This window comes from Lampetra planeri, chromosome 26 (genome assembly GCF_965212315.1).
Source record: "Lampetra planeri chromosome 26, kcLamPlan1.2.h2, whole genome shotgun sequence".
NCBI lineage: Eukaryota > Metazoa > Chordata > Hyperoartia > Petromyzontiformes > Petromyzontidae > Lampetra > Lampetra planeri.
The window spans coordinates 27,062-46,599 of NC_136132.1; positions in this window are offsets into that span (position 1 = coordinate 27,062).

Below are 19,538 nucleotides of genomic sequence, written 5' to 3' on the forward strand. Positions count from 1 at the left end.
TTCCATTATGAATTGAATTCACTTATTAATGATTCATAGTATTTTTTCAAATGAATATTCTAAATAACCTTTTCATGGATATTTTCTTCCTATTTTGTTCAAGGCTGTACTGCAAACCAGTTTTCATGCAACAACAGCAACAATGAATGTTTGCAGTGGATCTACGTTTGTGATGGAGAAGCTGACTGTATTGGCGGATCTGATGAAAGCGACTGTGAAAAAGGTGTGTTTGAATATCTTCAATGAGTTTCAATATTTGAATACAGCTTTTTCTTGAAAAAATTGCAGATATACTGTCTCACACATACGGAAGTGTTCAAGGAAACTCCTTAAATTGGACAAAACATTGGAAATTGCACTGCTGCGCCTCGAAATGTGAACAGCCCGCAAAGTGATGCTTGTTCACGACGTCTCCACTGTGTGCACAAAAGCCACGATCCAGTCCGCAAGTTCACAAATGTTATTTGTACTAATGTGTTACTTTAACATACCAGTGTAATATCAATTGTCGGGCCTTCAAAATACACCTACAAGTTCTAACCCGGACGTTTGGTCTCCATGCAAAACACGAGGTTTTGCTAAGACAACACATTTGATGTGCCACCCTATCCAATGATTATCTAAATAAATCAAGACAGAGTACAGTGATGATGCCAATTAGTCCTTTCCAAATCTGGTAGTGAGGATGCCAATTAGTCCTTTCCAAATCTGGTAGCTATTACTTGATGAGAATGCAAACTACGTCATGCATGAAGAAGTAGAATCGATCCAAGAATTGTTCAATGAATTAACAATCTACATCTTTTATTTGTGTGACACCAGAATGCGCCCCAAGTGAGTTCCGCTGTGCTGATAAGAAGCACTGCATTCGTGGAAGCCTGTACTGTGATGGGGTGACTGACTGTGCAGACCAGAGCGATGAGACCCCAGACTGTGTATGCCACTCAGACCAAATACGTTGTGGCAATGGGATCTGCCTGGGAATCGCGTACATGTGTGATGGAGTCAATGACTGTGGGGATTTTACTGATGAAAGCAACTGCAGTAAGTTCCATTATGAATTGAATTCACTTATTAATGATTCATAGTATTTTTTCAAATGAATATTCTAAATAACCTTTTCATGGATATTTTTTCCTATTTTGTTCAAGGCTGTACTGCAAACCAGTTTTCATGCAACAACAGCAACAATGAATGTTTGCAGTGGATCTACGTTTGTGATGGAGAAGCTGATTGTAGTGCCGGATCTGATGAAAGCGACTGTGAAAGAGGTATGTTTTAAAATCTTCAATGAGTTTCAATATTTAAATACAGCTTTTTCTTGAAAAAATTGCAGATATACTGTCTCACACATACGGAAGTGTTCAAGGAAACTCCTTAAATTGGACAAAACATTGGAAATTGCACTGCTGCGCCTCGAAATATGAACAGCCCGCAAAGTGATGCTTGTTCACGACGTCTCCACTGTGTGCACAAAAACCACTTGCCAGTCCGCAAGTTTACAAATGTTATTTGTACTAACGTGTTACTTTAACATACCAGTGTAATATCAATTGTCGGGCCTTCAAAATACACCTACAAGTTCTAACCCGGACGTTTGGTCTCCATGCAAAACACGAGGTTTTGCTAAGACAACACATTTGATGTGCCACCCTATCCAATGATTATCTAAATAAATCAAGACAGAGTACAGTGATGATGTCAATTAGTCCTTTCCAAATCTGGTAGTGATGATGCCAATTAGTCCTTTCCAAATCTGGTAGCTATTACTTGATGAGAATGCAAACTACGTCACGCATGAAGAAGTAGAAACGATCCAAAAATTGTTCAATGAATTAACAATCTACATCTTTTATTTGTGTGACACCAGAATGCGCCCCAAGTGAGTTCCGCTGTGCTGATAAGAAGCACTGCATTCGTGGAAGCCTGTACTGTGATGGGGTGACTGACTGTGCAGACCAGAGCGATGAGACCCTAGACTGTGTATGCCACTCAGACCAAATACGTTGTGGCAATGGGAGCTGCCTGGGAATCGCGTACCTGTGTGATGGAGTCAATGACTGTGGGGATTTTACTGATGAAAGCAACTGCAGTAAGTTCCATTATGAATTGAATTCACTTATTAATGATTCATAGTATTTTTTCAAATGAATATTCTAAATAACCTTTTCATGGATATTTTTTTCCTATTTTGTTCAAGGCTGTACTGCAAACCAGTTTTCATGCAACAACAGCAACAATGAATGTTTGCAGTGGATCTACGTTTGTGATGGAGAAGCTGACTGTATTGGCGGATCTGATGAAAGCGACTGTGAAAAAGGTGTGTTTGAATATCTTAAATGAGTTTCAATATTTGAATACAGCTTTTGCTTGAAAAAATTGCAGATATACTGTCTCACACATACGGAAGTGTTCAAGGAAACTCCTTAAATTGGACAAAACATTGGAAATTGCACTGATGCGCCTCGAAATGTGAACAGCCCGCAAAGTGATTCTTGTTCACGACGTCTCCACTGTGTGCACAAAAGCCACGTGCCAGTCCGCAAGTTCACAAATGTTATTTGTACTAACGTGTTACTTTAACATACCAGTTTAATATCAATTGTCGGGCCTTCAAAATACACGTACAAGTTCTAACCCGGATGTTTGGTCTCCATGCAAAACACGAGGTTTTGCTAAGACAACTCATTTGATGTGCCACCCTATCCAAGAATGATCTAAATAAATCAAGACAGAGTACAGTGATGATGCCAATTAGCCCTTTCCAAATCTGGTAGTGAGGATGCCAATTAGTCCTTTCCAAATCTGGTAGCTATTACTTGATGAGAATGCAAACTACGTCATGCATGAAGAAGTAGAATCGATCCAAGAATTGTTCAATGAATTAACAATCTACATCTTTTATTTGTGTGACACCAGAATGCGCCCCAAGTGAGTTCCGCTGTGCTGATAAGAAGCACTGCATTCGTGGAAGCCTGTACTGTGATGGGGTGACTGACTGTGCAGACCAGAGCGATGAGACCCCAGACTGTGTATGCCACTCAGACCAAATACGTTGTGGCAATGGGATCTGCCTGGGAATCGCGTACCTGTGTGATGGAGTCAATGACTGTGGGGATTTTACTGATGAAAGCAACTGCAGTAAGTTCCATTATGAATTGAATTCACTTATTAATGATTCATAGTATTTTTTCAAATGAATATTCTAAATAACCTTTTCATGGATATGTTTTCCTATTTTGTTCAAGGCTGTACTGCAAACCAGTTTTCATGCAACAACAGCAACAATGAATGTTTGCAGTGGATCTACGTTTGTGATGGAGAAGCTGACTGTATTGGCGGATCTGATGAAAGCGACTGTGAAAAAGGTGTGTTTGAATATCTTCAATGAGTTTCAATATTTGAATACAGCTTTTTCTTGAAAAAATTGCAGATGTACTGTTTCACACACACGGAAGTGTTCAAGGAAACTCCTTAAATTGGACAAAACATTGGAAATTGCACTGCTGCGCCTCGAAATGTGAACAGCCCGCAAAGTGATGCTTGTTCACGACGTCTCCACTGTGTGCACAAAAGCCACGTGCCAGTCCGCAAGTTCACAAATGTTATTTGTACTAATGTGTTACTTTAACATACCAGTTTAATATCAATTGTCGGGCCTTCAAAATACACGTACAAGTTCTAACCCGGATGTTTGGTCTCCATGCAAAACACGAGGTTTTGCTAAGACAACACATTTGATGTGCCACCCTATCCAAGAATGATCTAAATAAATCAAGACAGAGTACAGTGATGATGCCAATTAGTCCTTTCCAAATCTGGTAGTGATGCCAATTAGTCCTTTCCAAATCTGGTAGCTATTACTTGATGAGAATGCAAACTACGTCACGCATGAAGAAGTAGAATCGATCCAAAAATTGTTCAATGAATTAACAATCTACATCTTCTATTTGTGTGACACCAGAATGCGCCCCAAGTGAGTTCCGCTGTGCTGATAAGAAGCACTGCATTCGTGGAAGCCTGTACTGTGATGGGGTGACTGACTGTGCAGACCAGAGCGATGAAACCCTAGACTGTGTATGCCACTCAGACCAAATACGTTGTGGCAATGGGAGCTGCCTGGGAATCGCGTACCTGTGTGATGGAGTCAATGACTGTGGTGATTTTACTGATGAAAGCAACTGCAGTAAGTTCCATTATGAATTGAATTCACTTATTAATGATTCATAGTATTTTTTCAAATGAATATTCTAAATAACCTTTTCATGGATATTTTTTTCCTATTTTGTTCAAGGCTGTACTGCAAACCAGTTTTCATGCAACAACAGCAACAATGAATGTTTGCAGTGGATCTACGTTTGTGATGGAGAAGCTGACTGTATTGGCGGATCTGATGAAAGCGACTGTGAAAAAGGTGTGTTTGAATATCTTCAATGAGTTTCAATATTTGAATACAGCTTTTTCTTGAAAAAATTGCAGATTTACTGTCTCACACATACGGAAGTGTTCAAGGAAACTCCTTAAATTGGACAAAACATTGGAAATTGCACTGCTGCGCCTCGAAATGTGAACAGCCCGCAAAGTGATGCTTGTTCACGACGTCTCCACTGTGTGCACAAAAGCCACGATCCAGTCCGCAAGTTCACAAATGTTATTTGTACTAATGTGTTACTTTAACATACCAGTGTAATATCAATTGTCGGGCCTTCAAAATACACCTACAAGTTCTAACCCGGACGTTTGGTCTCCATGCAAAACACGAGGTTTTGCTAAGACAACACATTTGATGTGCCACCCTATCCAATGATTATCTAAATAAATCAAGACAGAGTACAGTGATGATGCCAATTAGTCCTTTCCAAATCTGGTAGTGATGATGCCAATTAGTCCTTTCCAAATCTGGTAGCTATTACTTGATGAGAATGCAAACTACGTCATGCATGAAGAAGTAGAAACGATCCAAAAATTGTTCAATGAATTAACAATCTACATCTTTTATTTGTGTGACACCAGAATGCGCCCCAAGTGAGTTCCGCTGTGCTGATAAGAAGCACTGCATTCGTGGAAGCCTGTACTGTGATGGGGTGACTGACTGTGCAGACCAGAGCGATGAGACCCTAGACTGTGTATGCCACTCAGACCAAATACGTTGTGGCAATGGGAGCTGCCTGGGAATCGCGTACCTGTGTGATGGAGTCAATGACTGTGGAGATTTTACTGATGAAAGCAACTGCAGTAAGTTCCATTATGAATTGAATTCACTTATTAATGATTCATAGTATTTTTTCAAATGAATATTCTAAATAACCTTTTCATGGATATTTTTTTCCTATTTTGTTCAAGGCTGTACTGCAAACCAGTTTTCATGCAACAACAGCAACAATGAATGTTTGCAGTGGATCTACGTTTGTGATGGAGAAGCTGACTGTATTGGCGGATCTGATGAAAGCGACTGTGAAAAAGGTGTGTTTGAATATCTTCAATGAGTTTCAATATTTGAATACAGCTTTTTCTTGAAAAAATTGCAGATTTACTGTCTCACACATACGGAAGTGTTCAAGGAAACTCCTTAAATTGGACAAAACATTGGAAATTGCACTGCTGCGCCTCGAAATGTGAACAGCCCGCAAAGTGATGCTTGTTCACGACGTCTCCACTGTGTGCACAAAAGCCACGATCCAGTCCGCAAGTTCACAAATGTTATTTGTACTAATGTGTTACTTTAACATACCAGTGTAATATCAATTGTCGGGCCTTCAAAATACACGTACAAGTTCTAACCCGGACGTTTGGTCTCCATACAAAACACGAGGTTTTGCTAAGACAACACATTTGATGTGCCACCCTATCCAATGATTATCTAAATAAATCAAGACAGAGTACAGTGATGATGCCAATTAGTCCTTTCCAAATCTGGTAGTGATGATGCCAATTAGTCCTTTCCAAATCTGGTAGCTATTACTTGATGAGAATGCAAACTACGTCACGCATGAAGAAGTAGAATCGATCCAAAAATTGTTCAATGAATTAACAATCTACATCTTCTATTTGTGTGACACCAGAATGCGCCCCAAGTGAGTTCCGCTGTACTGATAAGAAGCACTGCATTCGTGGAAGCCTGTACTGTGATGGGGTGACTGACTGTGCAGACCAGAGCGATGAGACCCCAGACTGTGTATGCCACTCAGACCAAATACGTTGTGGCAATGGGAGCTGCCTGGGAATCGCGTACCTGTGTGATGGAGTCAATGACTGTGGGGATTTTACTGATGAAAGCAACTGCAGTAAGTTCCATTATGAATTGAATTCACTTATTAATGATTCATAGTATTTTTTCAAATGAATATTCTAAATAACCTTTTCATGGATATTTTTTCCCTATTTTGTTCAAGGCTGTACTGCAAACCAGTTTTCATGCAACAACAGCAACAATGAATGTTTGCAGTGGATCTACGTTTGTGATGGAGAAGCTGACTGTATTGGCGGATCTGATGAAAGCGACTGTGAAAAAGGTGTGTTTGAATATCTTCAATGAGTTTCAATATTTGAATACAGCTTTTTCTTGAAAAAATAGCAGATATACTGTCTCACACATACGGAAGTGTTCAAGGAAACTCCTTAAATTGGACAAAACATTGGAAATTGCACTGCTGCGCCTCGAAATGTGAACAGCCCGCAAAGTGATGCTTGTTCACGACGTCTCCACTGTGTGCACAAAAGCCACGTGCCAGTCCGCAAGTTTACAAATGTTATTTGTACTAATGTGTTACTTTAACATACCAGTTTAATATCATTTGTCGGGCCTTCAAAATACACGTACAAGTTCTAACCCGGATGTTTGGTCTCCATGCAAAACACGAGGTTTTGCTAAGACAACTCATTTGATGTGCCACCCTATCCAATGATTATCTAAATAAATCAAGACAGAGTACAGTGATGATGCCAATTAGTCCTTTCCAAATCTGGTAGTGATGCCAATTAGTCCTTTCCAAATCTGGTAGCTATTACTTGATGAGAATGCAAACTACGTCACGCATGAAGAAGTAGAATCGATCCAAAAATTGTTCAATGAATTAACAATCTACATCTTCTATTTGTGTGACACCAGAATGCGCCCCAAGTGAGTTTCGCTGTACTGATAAGAAGCACTGCATTCGTGGAAGCCTGTACTGTGATGGGGTGACTGACTGTGCAGACCAGAGCGATGAGACCCCAGACTGTGTATGCCACTCAGACCAAATACGTTGTGGCAATGGGAGCTGCCTGGGAATCGCGTACCTGTGTGATGGAGTCAATGACTGTGGGGATTTTACTGATGAAAGCAACTGCAGTAAGTTCCATTATGAATTGAATTCACTTATTAATGATTCATAGTATTTTTTCAAATGAATATTCTAAATAACCTTTTCATGGATATTTTTTCCCTATTTTGTTCAAGGCTGTACTGCAAACCAGTTTTCATGCAACAACAGCAACAATGAATGTTTGCAGTGGATCTACGTTTGTGATGGAGAAGCTGACTGTATTGGCGGATCTGATGAAAGCGACTGTGAAAAAGGTGTGTTTGAATATCTTCAATGAGTTTCAATATTTGAATACAGCTTTTTCTTGAAAAAATTGCAGATTTACTGTCTCACACATACGGAAGTGTTCAAGGAAACTCCTTAAATTGGACAAAACATTGGAAATTGCACTGCTGCGCCTCGAAATGTGAACAGCCCGCAAAGTGATGCTTGTTCACGACGTCTCCACTGTGTGCACAAAAGCCACGATCCAGTCCGCAAGTTCACAAATGTTATTTGTACTAATGTGTTACTTTAACATACCAGTGTAATATCAATTGTCGGGCCTTCAAAATACACGTACAAGTTCTAACCCGGACGTTTGGTCTCCATACAAAACACGAGGTTTTGCTAAGACAACACATTTGATGTGCCACCCTATCCAATGATTATCTAAATAAATCAAGACAGAGTACAGTGATGATGCCAATTAGTCCTTTCCAAATCTGGTAGTGATGATGCCAATTAGTCCTTTCCAAATCTGGTAGCTATTACTTGATGAGAATGCAAACTACGTCACGCATGAAGAAGTAGAATCGATCCAAAAATTGTTCAATGAATTAACAATCTACATCTTCTATTTGTGTGACACCAGAATGCGCCCCAAGTGAGTTCCGCTGTACTGATAAGAAGCACTGCATTCGTGGAAGCCTGTACTGTGATGGGGTGACTGACTGTGCAGACCAGAGCGATGAGACCCCAGACTGTGTATGCCACTCAGACCAAATACGTTGTGGCAATGGGAGCTGCCTGGGAATCGCGTACCTGTGTGATGGAGTCAATGACTGTGGGGATTTTACTGATGAAAGCAACTGCAGTAAGTTCCATTATGAATTGAATTCACTTATTAATGATTCATAGTATTTTTTCAAATGAATATTCTAAATAACCTTTTCATGGATATTTTTTTCCTATTTTGTTCAAGGCTGTACTGCAAACCAGTTTTCATGCAACAACAGCAACAATGAATGTTTGCAGTGGATCTACGTTTGTGATGGAGAAGCTGACTGTATTGGCGGATCTGATGAAAGCGACTGTGAAAAAGGTGTGTTTGAATATCTTCAATGAGTTTCAATATTTGAATACAGCTTTTTCTTGAAAAAATTGCAGATTTACTGTCTCACACATACGGAAGTGTTCAAGGAAACTCCTTAAATTGGACAAAACATTGGAAATTGCACTGCTGCGCCTCGAAATGTGAACAGCCCGCAAAGTGATGCTTGTTCACGACGTCTCCACTGTGTGCACAAAAGCCACGATCCAGTCCGCAAGTTCACAAATGTTATTTGTACTAATGTGTTACTTTAACATACCAGTGTAATATCAATTGTCGGGCCTTCAAAATACACGTACAAGTTCTAACCCGGACGTTTGGTCTCCATACAAAACACGAGGTTTTGCTAAGACAACACATTTGATGTGCCACCCTATCCAATGATTATCTAAATAAATCAAGACAGAGTACAGTGATGATGCCAATTAGTCCTTTCCAAATCTGGTAGTGATGATGCCAATTAGTCCTTTCCAAATCTGGTAGCTATTACTTGATGAGAATGCAAACTACGTCACGCATGAAGAAGTAGAATCGATCCAAAAATTGTTCAATGAATTAACAATCTACATCTTCTATTTGTGTGACACCAGAATGCGCCCCAAGTGAGTTCCGCTGTACTGATAAGAAGCACTGCATTCGTGGAAGCCTGTACTGTGATGGGGTGACTGACTGTGCAGACCAGAGCGATGAGACCCCAGACTGTGTATGCCACTCAGACCAAATACGTTGTGGCAATGGGAGCTGCCTGGGAATCGCGTACCTGTGTGATGGAGTCAATGACTGTGGGGATTTTACTGATGAAAGCAACTGCAGTAAGTTCCATTATGAATTGAATTCACTTATTAATGATTCATAGTATTTTTTCAAATGAATATTCTAAATAACCTTTTCATGGATATTTTTTCCCTATTTTGTTCAAGGCTGTACTGCAAACCAGTTTTCATGCAACAACAGCAACAATGAATGTTTGCAGTGGATCTACGTTTGTGATGGAGAAGCTGACTGTATTGGCGGATCTGATGAAAGCGACTGTGAAAAAGGTGTGTTTGAATATCTTCAATGAGTTTCAATATTTGAATACAGCTTTTTCTTGAAAAAATTGCAGATATACTGTCTCACACATACGGAAGTGTTCAAGGAAACTCCTTAAATTGGACAAAACATTGGAAATTGCACTGCTGCGCCTCGAAATGTGAACATCCCGCAAAGTGATGCTTGTTCACGACGTCTCCACTGTGTGCACAAAAGCCACGTGCCAGTCCGCAAGTTTACAAATGTTATTTGTACTAATGTGTTACTTTAACATACCAGTTTAATATCATTTGTCGGGCCTTCAAAATACACGTACAAGTTCTAACCCGGATGTTTGGTCTCCATGCAAAACACGAGGTTTTGCTAAGACAACTCATTTGATGTGCCACCCTATCCAATGATTATCTAAATAAATCAAGACAGAGTACAGTGATGATGCCAATTAGTCCTTTCCAAATCTGGTAGTGATGCCAATTAGTCCTTTCCAAATCTGGTAGCTATTACTTGATGAGAATGCAAACTACGTCACGCATGAAGAAGTAGAATCGATCCAAAAATTGTTCAATGAATTAACAATCTACATCTTCTATTTGTGTGACACCAGAATGCGCCCCAAGTGAGTTCCGCTGTACTGATAAGAAGCACTGCATTCGTGGAAGCCTGTACTGTGATGGGGTGACTGACTGTGCAGACCAGAGCGATGAGACCCCAGACTGTGTATGCCACTCAGACCAAATACGTTGTGGCAATGGGAGCTGCCTGGGAATCGCGTACCTGTGTGATGGAGTCAATGACTGTGGGGATTTTACTGATGAAAGCAACTGCAGTAAGTTCCATTATGAATTGAATTCACTTATTAATGATTCATAGTATTTTTTCAAATGAATATTCTAAATAACCTTTTCATGGATATTTTTTCCCTATTTTGTTCAAGGCTGTACTGCAAACCAGTTTTCATGCAACAACAGCAACAATGAATGTTTGCAGTGGATCTACGTTTGTGATGGAGAAGCTGACTGTATTGGCGGATCTGATGAAAGCGACTGTGAAAAAGGTGTGTTTGAATATCTTCAATGAGTTTCAATATTTGAATACAGCTTTTTCTTGAAAAAATTGCAGATTTACTGTCTCACACATATGGAAGTGTTCAAGGAAACTCCTTAAATTGGACAAAACATTGGAAATTGCACTGCTGCGCCTCGAAATGTGAACAGCCCGCAAAGTGATGCTTGTTCACGACGTCTCCACTGTGTGCACAAAAGCCACGATCCAGTCCGCAAGTTCACAAATGTTATTTGTACTAATGTGTTACTTTAACATACCAGTGTAATATCAATTGTCGGGCCTTCAAAATACACGTACAAGTTCTAACCCGGACGTTTGGTCTCCATGCAAAACACGAGGTTTTGCTAAGACAACACATTTGATGTGCCACCCTATCCAATGATTATCTAAATAAATCAAGACAGAGTACAGTGATGATGCCAATTAGTCCTTTCCAAATCTGGTAGTGATGATGCCAATTAGTCCTTTCCAAATCTGGTAGCTATTACTTGATGAGAATGCAAACTACGTCACGCATGAAGAAGTAGAAACGATCCAAAAATTGTTCAATGAATTAACAATCTACATCTTTTATTTGTGTGACACCAGAATGCGCCCCAAGTGAGTTCCGCTGTGCTGATAAGAAGCAATGCATTCGTGGAAGCCTGTACTGTGATGGGGTGACTGACTGTGCAGACCAGAGCGATGAAACCCTAGACTGTGTATGCCACTCAGACCAAATACGTTGTGGCAATGGGAGCTGCCTGGGAATCGCGTACCTGTGTGATGGAGTCAATGACTGTGGAGATTTTACTGATGAAAGCAACTGCAGTAAGTTCCATTATGAATTGAATTCACTTATTAATGATTCATAGTATTTTTTCAAATGAATATTCTAAATAACCTTTTCATGGATATTTTTTTCCTATTTTGTTCAAGGCTGTACTGCAAACCAGTTTTCATGCAACAACAGCAACAATGAATGTTTGCAGTGGATCTACGTTTGTGATGGAGAAGCTGACTGTATTGGCGGATCTGATGAAAGCGACTGTGAAAAAGGTGTGTTTGAATATCTTCAATGAGTTTCAATATTTGAATACAGCTTTTTCTTGAAAAAATTGCAGATTTACTGTCTCACACATACGGAAGTGTTCAAGGAAACTCCTTAAATTGGACAAAACATTGGAAATTGCACTGCTGCGCCTCGAAATGTGAACAGCCCGCAAAGTGATGCTTGTTCACGACGTCTCCACTGTGTGCACAAAAGCCACGATCCAGTCCGCAAGTTCACAAATGTTATTTGTACTAATGTGTTACTTTAACATACCAGTGTAATATCAATTGTCGGGCCTTCAAAATACACCTACAAGTTCTAACCCGGACGTTTGGTCTCCATGCAAAACACGAGGTTTTGCTAAGACAACACATTTGATGTGCCACCCTATCCAATGATTATCTAAATAAATCAAGACAGAGTACAGTGATGATGCCAATTAGTCCTTTCCAAATCTGGTAGTGATGATGCCAATTAGTCCTTTCCAAATCTGGTAGCTATTACTTGATGAGAATGCAAACTACGTCACGCATGAAGAAGTAGAAACGATCCAAAAATTGTTCAATGGATTAACAATCTACATCTTTTATTTGTGTGACACCAGAATGCGCCCCAAGTGAGTTCCGCTGTGCTGATAAGAAGCACTGCATTCGTGGAAGCCTGTACTGTGATGGGGTGACTGACTGTGCAGACCAGAGCGATGAGACCCTAGACTGTGTATGCCACTCAGACCAAATACGTTGTGGCAATGGGAGCTGCCTGGGAATCGCGTACCTGTGTGATGGAGTCAATGACTGTGGAGATTTTACTGATGAAAGCAACTGCAGTAAGTTCCATTATGAATTGAATTCACTTATTAATGATTCATAGTATTTTTTCAAATGAATATTCTAAATAACCTTTTCATGGATATTTTTTTCCTATTTTGTTCAAGGCTGTACTGCAAACCAGTTTTCATGCAACAACAGCAACAATGAATGTTTGCAGTGGATCTACGTTTGTGATGGAGAAGCTGACTGTATTGGCGGATCTGATGAAAGCGACTGTGAAAAAGGTGTGCTTGAATATCTTCAATGAGTTTCAATATTTGAATACAGCTTTTTCTTGAAAAAATTGCAGATGTACTGTCTCACACATACGGAAGTTTTCAAGGAAACTCCTTAAATTGGACAAAACATTGGAAATTGCACTGCTGTGCCTCGAAATGTGAACAGCCCGCAAAGTGATGCTTGTTCACGACGTCTCCACTGTGTGCACAAAAGCCACGATCCAGTCCGCAAGTTCACAAATGTTATTTGTACTAATGTGTTACTTTAACATACCAGTGTAATATCAATTGTCGGGCCTTCAAAATACACGTACAAGTTCTAACCCGGGCGTTTGGTCTCCATGCAAAACACGAGGTTTTGCTAAGACAACACATTTGATGTGCCACCCTATCCAATGATTATCTAAATAAATCAAGACAGAGTACAGTGATGATGCCAATTAGTCCTTTCCAAATATGGTAGTGATGATGCCAATTAGTCCTTTCCAAATCTGGTAGCTATTACTTGATGAGAATGCAAACTACGTCACGCATGAAGAAGTAGTAACGATCCAAGAATTGTTCAATGAATTAACAATCTACATCTTTTATTTGTGTGACACCAGAATGCGCCCCAAGTGAGTTCCGCTGTGCTGATAAGAAGCACTGCATTCGTGGAAGCCTGTACTGTGATGGGGTGACTGACTGTGCAGACCAGAGCGATGAGACCCTAGACTGTGTATGCCACTCAGACCAAATACGTTGTGGCAATGGGAGCTGCCTGGGAATCGCGTACCTGTGTGATGGAGTCAATGACTGTGGAGATTTTACTGATGAAAGCAACTGCAGTAAGTTCCATTATGAATTGAATTCACTTATTAATGATTCATAGTATTTTTTCAAATGAATATTCTAAATAACCTTTTAATGGATATTTTTTTCCTATTTTGTTCAAGGCTGTACTGCAAACCAGTTTTCATGCAACAACAGCAACAATGAATGTTTGCAGTGGATCTACGTTTGTGATGGAGAAGCTGACTGTATTGGCGGATCTGATGAAAGCGACTGTGAAAAAGGTGTGTTTGAATATCTTCAATGAGTTTCAATATTTGAATACAGCTTTTTCTTGAAAAAAATGCAGATTTACTGTCTCACACATACGGAAGTGTTCAAGGAAACTCCTTAAATTGGACAAAACATTGGAAATTGCACTGCTGCGCCTCGAAATGTGAACAGCCCGCAAAGTGATGCTTGTTCACGACGTCTCCACTGTGTGCACAAAAGCCACGATCCAGTCCGCAAGTTCACAAATGTTATTTGTACTAATGTGTTACTTTAACATACCAGTGTAATATCAATTGTCGGGCCTTCAAAATACACCTACAAGTTCTAACCCGGACGTTTGGTCTCCATGCAAAACACGAGGTTTTGCTAAGACAACACATTTGATGTGCCACCCTATCCAATGATTATCTAAATAAATCAAGACAGAGTACAGTGATGATGCCAATTAGTCCTTTCCAAATCTGGTAGTGATGATGCCAATTAGTCCTTTCCAAATCTGGTAGCTATTACTTGATGAGAATGCAAACTACGTCACGCATGAAGAAGTAGAAACGATCCAAAAATTGTTCAATGAATTAACAATCTACATCTTTTATTTGTGTGACACCAGAATGCGCCCCAAGTGAGTTCCGCTGTGCTGATAAGAAGCACTGCATTCGTGGAAGCCTGTACTGTGATGGGGTGACTGACTGTGCAGACCAGAGCGATGAAACCCTAGACTGTGTATGCCACTCAGACCAAATACGTTGTGGCAATGGGAGCTGCCTGGGAATCGCGTACCTGTGTGATGGAGTCAATGACTGTGGAGATTTTACTGATGAAAGCAACTGCAGTAAGTTCCATTATGAATTGAATTCACTTATTAATGATTCATAGTATTTTTTCAAATGAATATTCTAAATAACCTTTTCATGGATATTTTTTTCCTATTTTGTTCAAGGCTGTACTGCAAACCAGTTTTCATGCAACAACAGCAACAATGAATGTTTGCAGTGGATCTACGTTTGTGATGGAGAAGCTGACTGTATTGGCGGATCTGATGAAAGCGACTGTGAAAAAGGTGTGTTTGAATATCTTCAATGAGTTTCAATATTTGAATACAGCTTTTTCTTGAAAAAATTGCAGATTTACTGTCTCACACATACGGAAGTGTTCAAGGAAACTCCTTAAATTGGACAAAACATTGGAAATTGCACTGCTGCGCCTCGAAATGTGAACAGCCCGCAAAGTGATGCTTGTTCACGACGTCTCCACTGTGTGCACAAAAGCCACGATCCAGTCCGCAAGTTCACAAATGTTATTTGTACTAATGTGTTACTTTAACATACCAGTGTAATATCAATTGTCGGGCCTTCAAAATACACCTACAAGTTCTAACCCGGACGTTTGGTCTCCATGCAAAACACGAGGTTTTGCTAAGACAACACATTTGATGTGCCACCCTATCCAATGATTATCTAAATAAATCAAGACAGAGTACAGTGATGATGCCAATTAGTCCTTTCCAAATCTGGTAGTGATGATGCCAATTAGTCCTTTCCAAATCTGGTAGCTATTACTTGATGAGAATGCAAACTACGTCACGCATGAAGAAGTAGAAACGATCCAAAAATTGTTCAATGAATTAACAATCTACATTTTTTATTTGTGTGACACCAGAATGCGCCCCAAGTGAGTTGCGCTGTGCTGATAAGAAGCACTGCATTCGTGGAAGCCTGTACTGTGATGGGGTGACTGACTGTGCAGACCAGAGCGATGAAACCCTAGACTGTGTATGCCACTCAGACCAAATACGTTGTGGCAATGGGAGCTGCCTGGGAATTGCGTACCTGTGTGATGGAGTCAATGACTGTGGAGATTTTACTGATGAAAGCAACTGCAGTAAGTTCCATTATGAATTGAATTCACTTATTAATGATTCATAGTATTTTTTCAAATGAATATTCTAAATAACCTTTTCATGGATATTTTTTTCCTATTTTGTTCAAGGCTGTACTGCAAACCAGTTTTCATGCAACAACAGCAACAATGAATGTTTGCAGTGGATCTACGTTTGTGATGGAGAAGCTGACTGTATTGGCGGATCTGATGAAAGCGACTGTGAAAAAGGTGTGTTTGAATATCTTCAATGAGTTTCAATATTTGAATACAGCTTTTTCTTGAAAAAATTGCAGATTTACTGTCTCACACATACGGAAGTGTTCAAGGAAACTCCTTAAATTGGACAAAACATTGGAAATTGCACTGCTGCGCCTCGAAATGTGAACAGCCCGCAAAGTGATGCTTGTTCACGACGTCTCCACTGTGTGCACAAAAGCCACGATCCAGTCCGCAAGTTCACAAATGTTATTTGTACTAATGTGTTACTTTAACATACCAGTGTAATATCAATTGTCGGGCCTTCAAAATACACCTACAAGTTCTAACCCGGACGTTTGGTCTCCATGCAAAACACGAGGTTTTGCTAAGACAACACATTTGATGTGCCACCCTATCCAATGATTATCTAAATAAATCAAGACAGAGTACAGTGATGATGCCAATTAGTCCTTTCCAAATCTGGTAGTGATGATGCCAATTAGTCCTTTCCAAATCTGGTAGCTATTACTTGATGAGAATGCAAACTACGTCACGCATGAAGAAGTAGAAACGATCCAAAAATTGTTCAATGAATTAACAATCTACATCTTTTATTTGTGTGACACCAGAATGCGCCCCAAGTGAGTTCCGCTGTGCTGATAAGAAGCACTGCATTCGTGGAAGCCTGTACTGTGATGGGGTGACTGACTGTGCAGACCAGAGCGATGAAACCCTAGACTGTGTATGCCACTCAGACCAAATACGTTGTGGCAATGGGAGCTGCCTGGGAATCGCATACCTGTGTGATGGAGTCAATGACTGTGGAGATTTTACTGATGAAAGCAACTGCAGTAAGTTCCATTATGAATTGAATTCACTTATTAATGATTCATAGTATTTTTTCAAATGAATATTCTAAATAACCTTTTCATGGATATTTTTTTCCTATTTTGTTCAAGGCTGCACTGCAAACCAGTTTTCATGCAACAACAGCAACAATGAATGTTTGCAGTGGATCTACGTTTGTGATGGAGAAGCTGACTGTATTGGCGGATCTGATGAAAGCGACTGTGAAAAAGGTGTGTTTGAATATCTTCAATGAGTTTCAATATTTGAATACAGCTTTTTCTTGAAAAAATTGCAGATGTACTGTCTCACACATACGGAAGTTTTCAAGGAAACTCCTTAAATTGGACAAAACATTGGAAATTGCACTGCTGTGCCTCGAAATGTGAACAGCCCGCAAAGTGATGCTTGTTCACGACGTCTCCACTGTGTGCACAAAAGCCACGATCCAGTCCGCAAGTTCACAAATGTTATTTGTACTAATGTGTTACTTTAACATACCAGTGTAATATCAATTGTCGGGCCTTCAAAATACACGTACAAGTTCTAACCCGGACGTTTGGTCTCCATGCAAAACACGAGGTTTTGCTAAGACAACACATTTGATGTGCCACCCTATCCAATGATTATCTAAATAAATCAAGACAGAGTACAGTGATGATGCCAATTAGTCCTTTCCAAATCTGGTAGTGATGATGCCAATTAGTCCTTTCCAAGTATGGTAGCTATTACTTGATGAGAATGCAAACTACGTCACGCATGAAGAAGTAGTAACGATCCAAGAATTGTTCAATGAATTAACAATCTACATCTTTTATTTGTGTGACACCAGAATGCGCCCCAAGTGAGTTCCGCTGTGCTGATAAGAAGCACTGCATTCGTGTAAGCCTGTACTGTGATGGGGTGACTGACTGTGCAGACCAGAGCGATGAGACCCCAGACTGTGTATGCCACTCAGACCAAATACGTTGTGGCAATGGGAGCTGCCTGGGAATCGCGTATCTGTGTGATGGAGTCAATGACTGTGGAGATTTTACTGATGAAAGCAACTGCAGTAAGTTCCATTATGAATTGAATTCACTTATTAATGATTCATAGTATTTTTTCAAATGAATATTCTAAATAACCTTTTCATGGATATTTTTTTCCTATTTTGTTCAAGGCTGTACTGCAAACCAGTTTTCATGCAACAACAGCAACAATGAATGTTTGCAGTGGATCTACGTTTGTGATGGAGAAGCTGACTGTATTGGCGGATCTGATGAAAGCGACTGTGAAAAAGGTGTGTTTGAATATCTTCAATGAGTTTCAATATTTGAATACAGCTTTTTCTTGAAAAAATTGCAGATATACTGTCTCAGACATACGGAAGTGTTCAAGGAAACTCCTTAAATTGGACCAAACATTGGAAATTGCACTGCTGCGCCTCGAAATGTGAACAGCCCGCAAAGTGATGCTTGTTCACGACGTCTCCACTGTGTGCACAAAAGCCACGATCCAGTCCGCAAGTTCACAAATGTTATTTGTACTAATGTGTTACTTTAACATACCAGTGTAATATCAATTGTCGGGCCTTCAAAATACACCTACAAGTTCTAACCCGGACGTTTGGTCTCCATGCAAAACACGAGGTTTTGCTAAGACAACACATATGATGTGCCACCCTATCCAATGATTATCTAAATAAATCAAGACAGAGTACAGTGATGATGCCAATTAGTCCTTTCCAAATCTGGTAGTGATGATGCCAATTAGTCCTTTCCAAATCTGGTAGCTATTACTTGATGAGAATGCAAACTACGTCACGCATGAAGAAGTAGAAACGATCCAAGAATTGTTCAATGAATTAACAATCTACATCTTTTATTTGTGTGACACCAGAATGCGCCCCAAGTGAGTTCCGCTGTGCTGATAAGAAGCACTGCATTCGTGGAAGCCTGTACTGTGATGGGGTGACTGACTGTGCAGACCAGAGCGATGAGACCCCAAACTGTGTATGCCACTCAGACCAAATACGTTGTGGCAATGGGAGCTGCCTGGGAATCGCGTACCTGTGTGATGGAGTCAATGACTGTGGAGATTTTACTGATGAAAGCAACTGCAGTAAGTTCCATTATGAATTGAATTCACTTATTAATGATTCATAGTATTTTTTCAAATGAATATTCTAAATAACCTTTTCATGGATATTTTTTTCCTATTTTGTTCAAGGCTGTACTGCAAACCAGTTTTCATGCAACAACAGCAACAATGAATGTTTGCAGTGGATCTACGTTTGTGATGGAGAAGCTGACTGTATTGGCGGATCTGATGAAAGCGACTGTGAAAAAGGTGTGTTTGAATATCTTCAATGAGTTTCAATATTTGAATACAGCTTTTTCTTGAAAAAATTGCAGATTTACTGTCTCACACATACGGAAGTGTTCAAGGAAACTCCTTAAATTGGACAAAACATTGGAAATTGCACTGCTGCGCCTCGAAATGTGAACAGCCCGCAAAGTGATGCTTGTTCACGACGTCTCCACTGTGTGCATAAAAGCCACGATCCAGTCCGCAAGTTCACAAATGTTATTTGTACTAATGTGTTACTTTAACATACCAGTGTAATATCAATTGTCGGGCCTTCAAAATACACCTACAAGTTCTAACCCGGACGTTTGGTCTCCATGCAAAACACGAGGTTTTGCTAAGACAACACATTTGATGTGCCACCCTATCCAATGATTATCTAAATAAATCAAGACAGAGTACAGTGATGATGCCAATTAGTCCTTT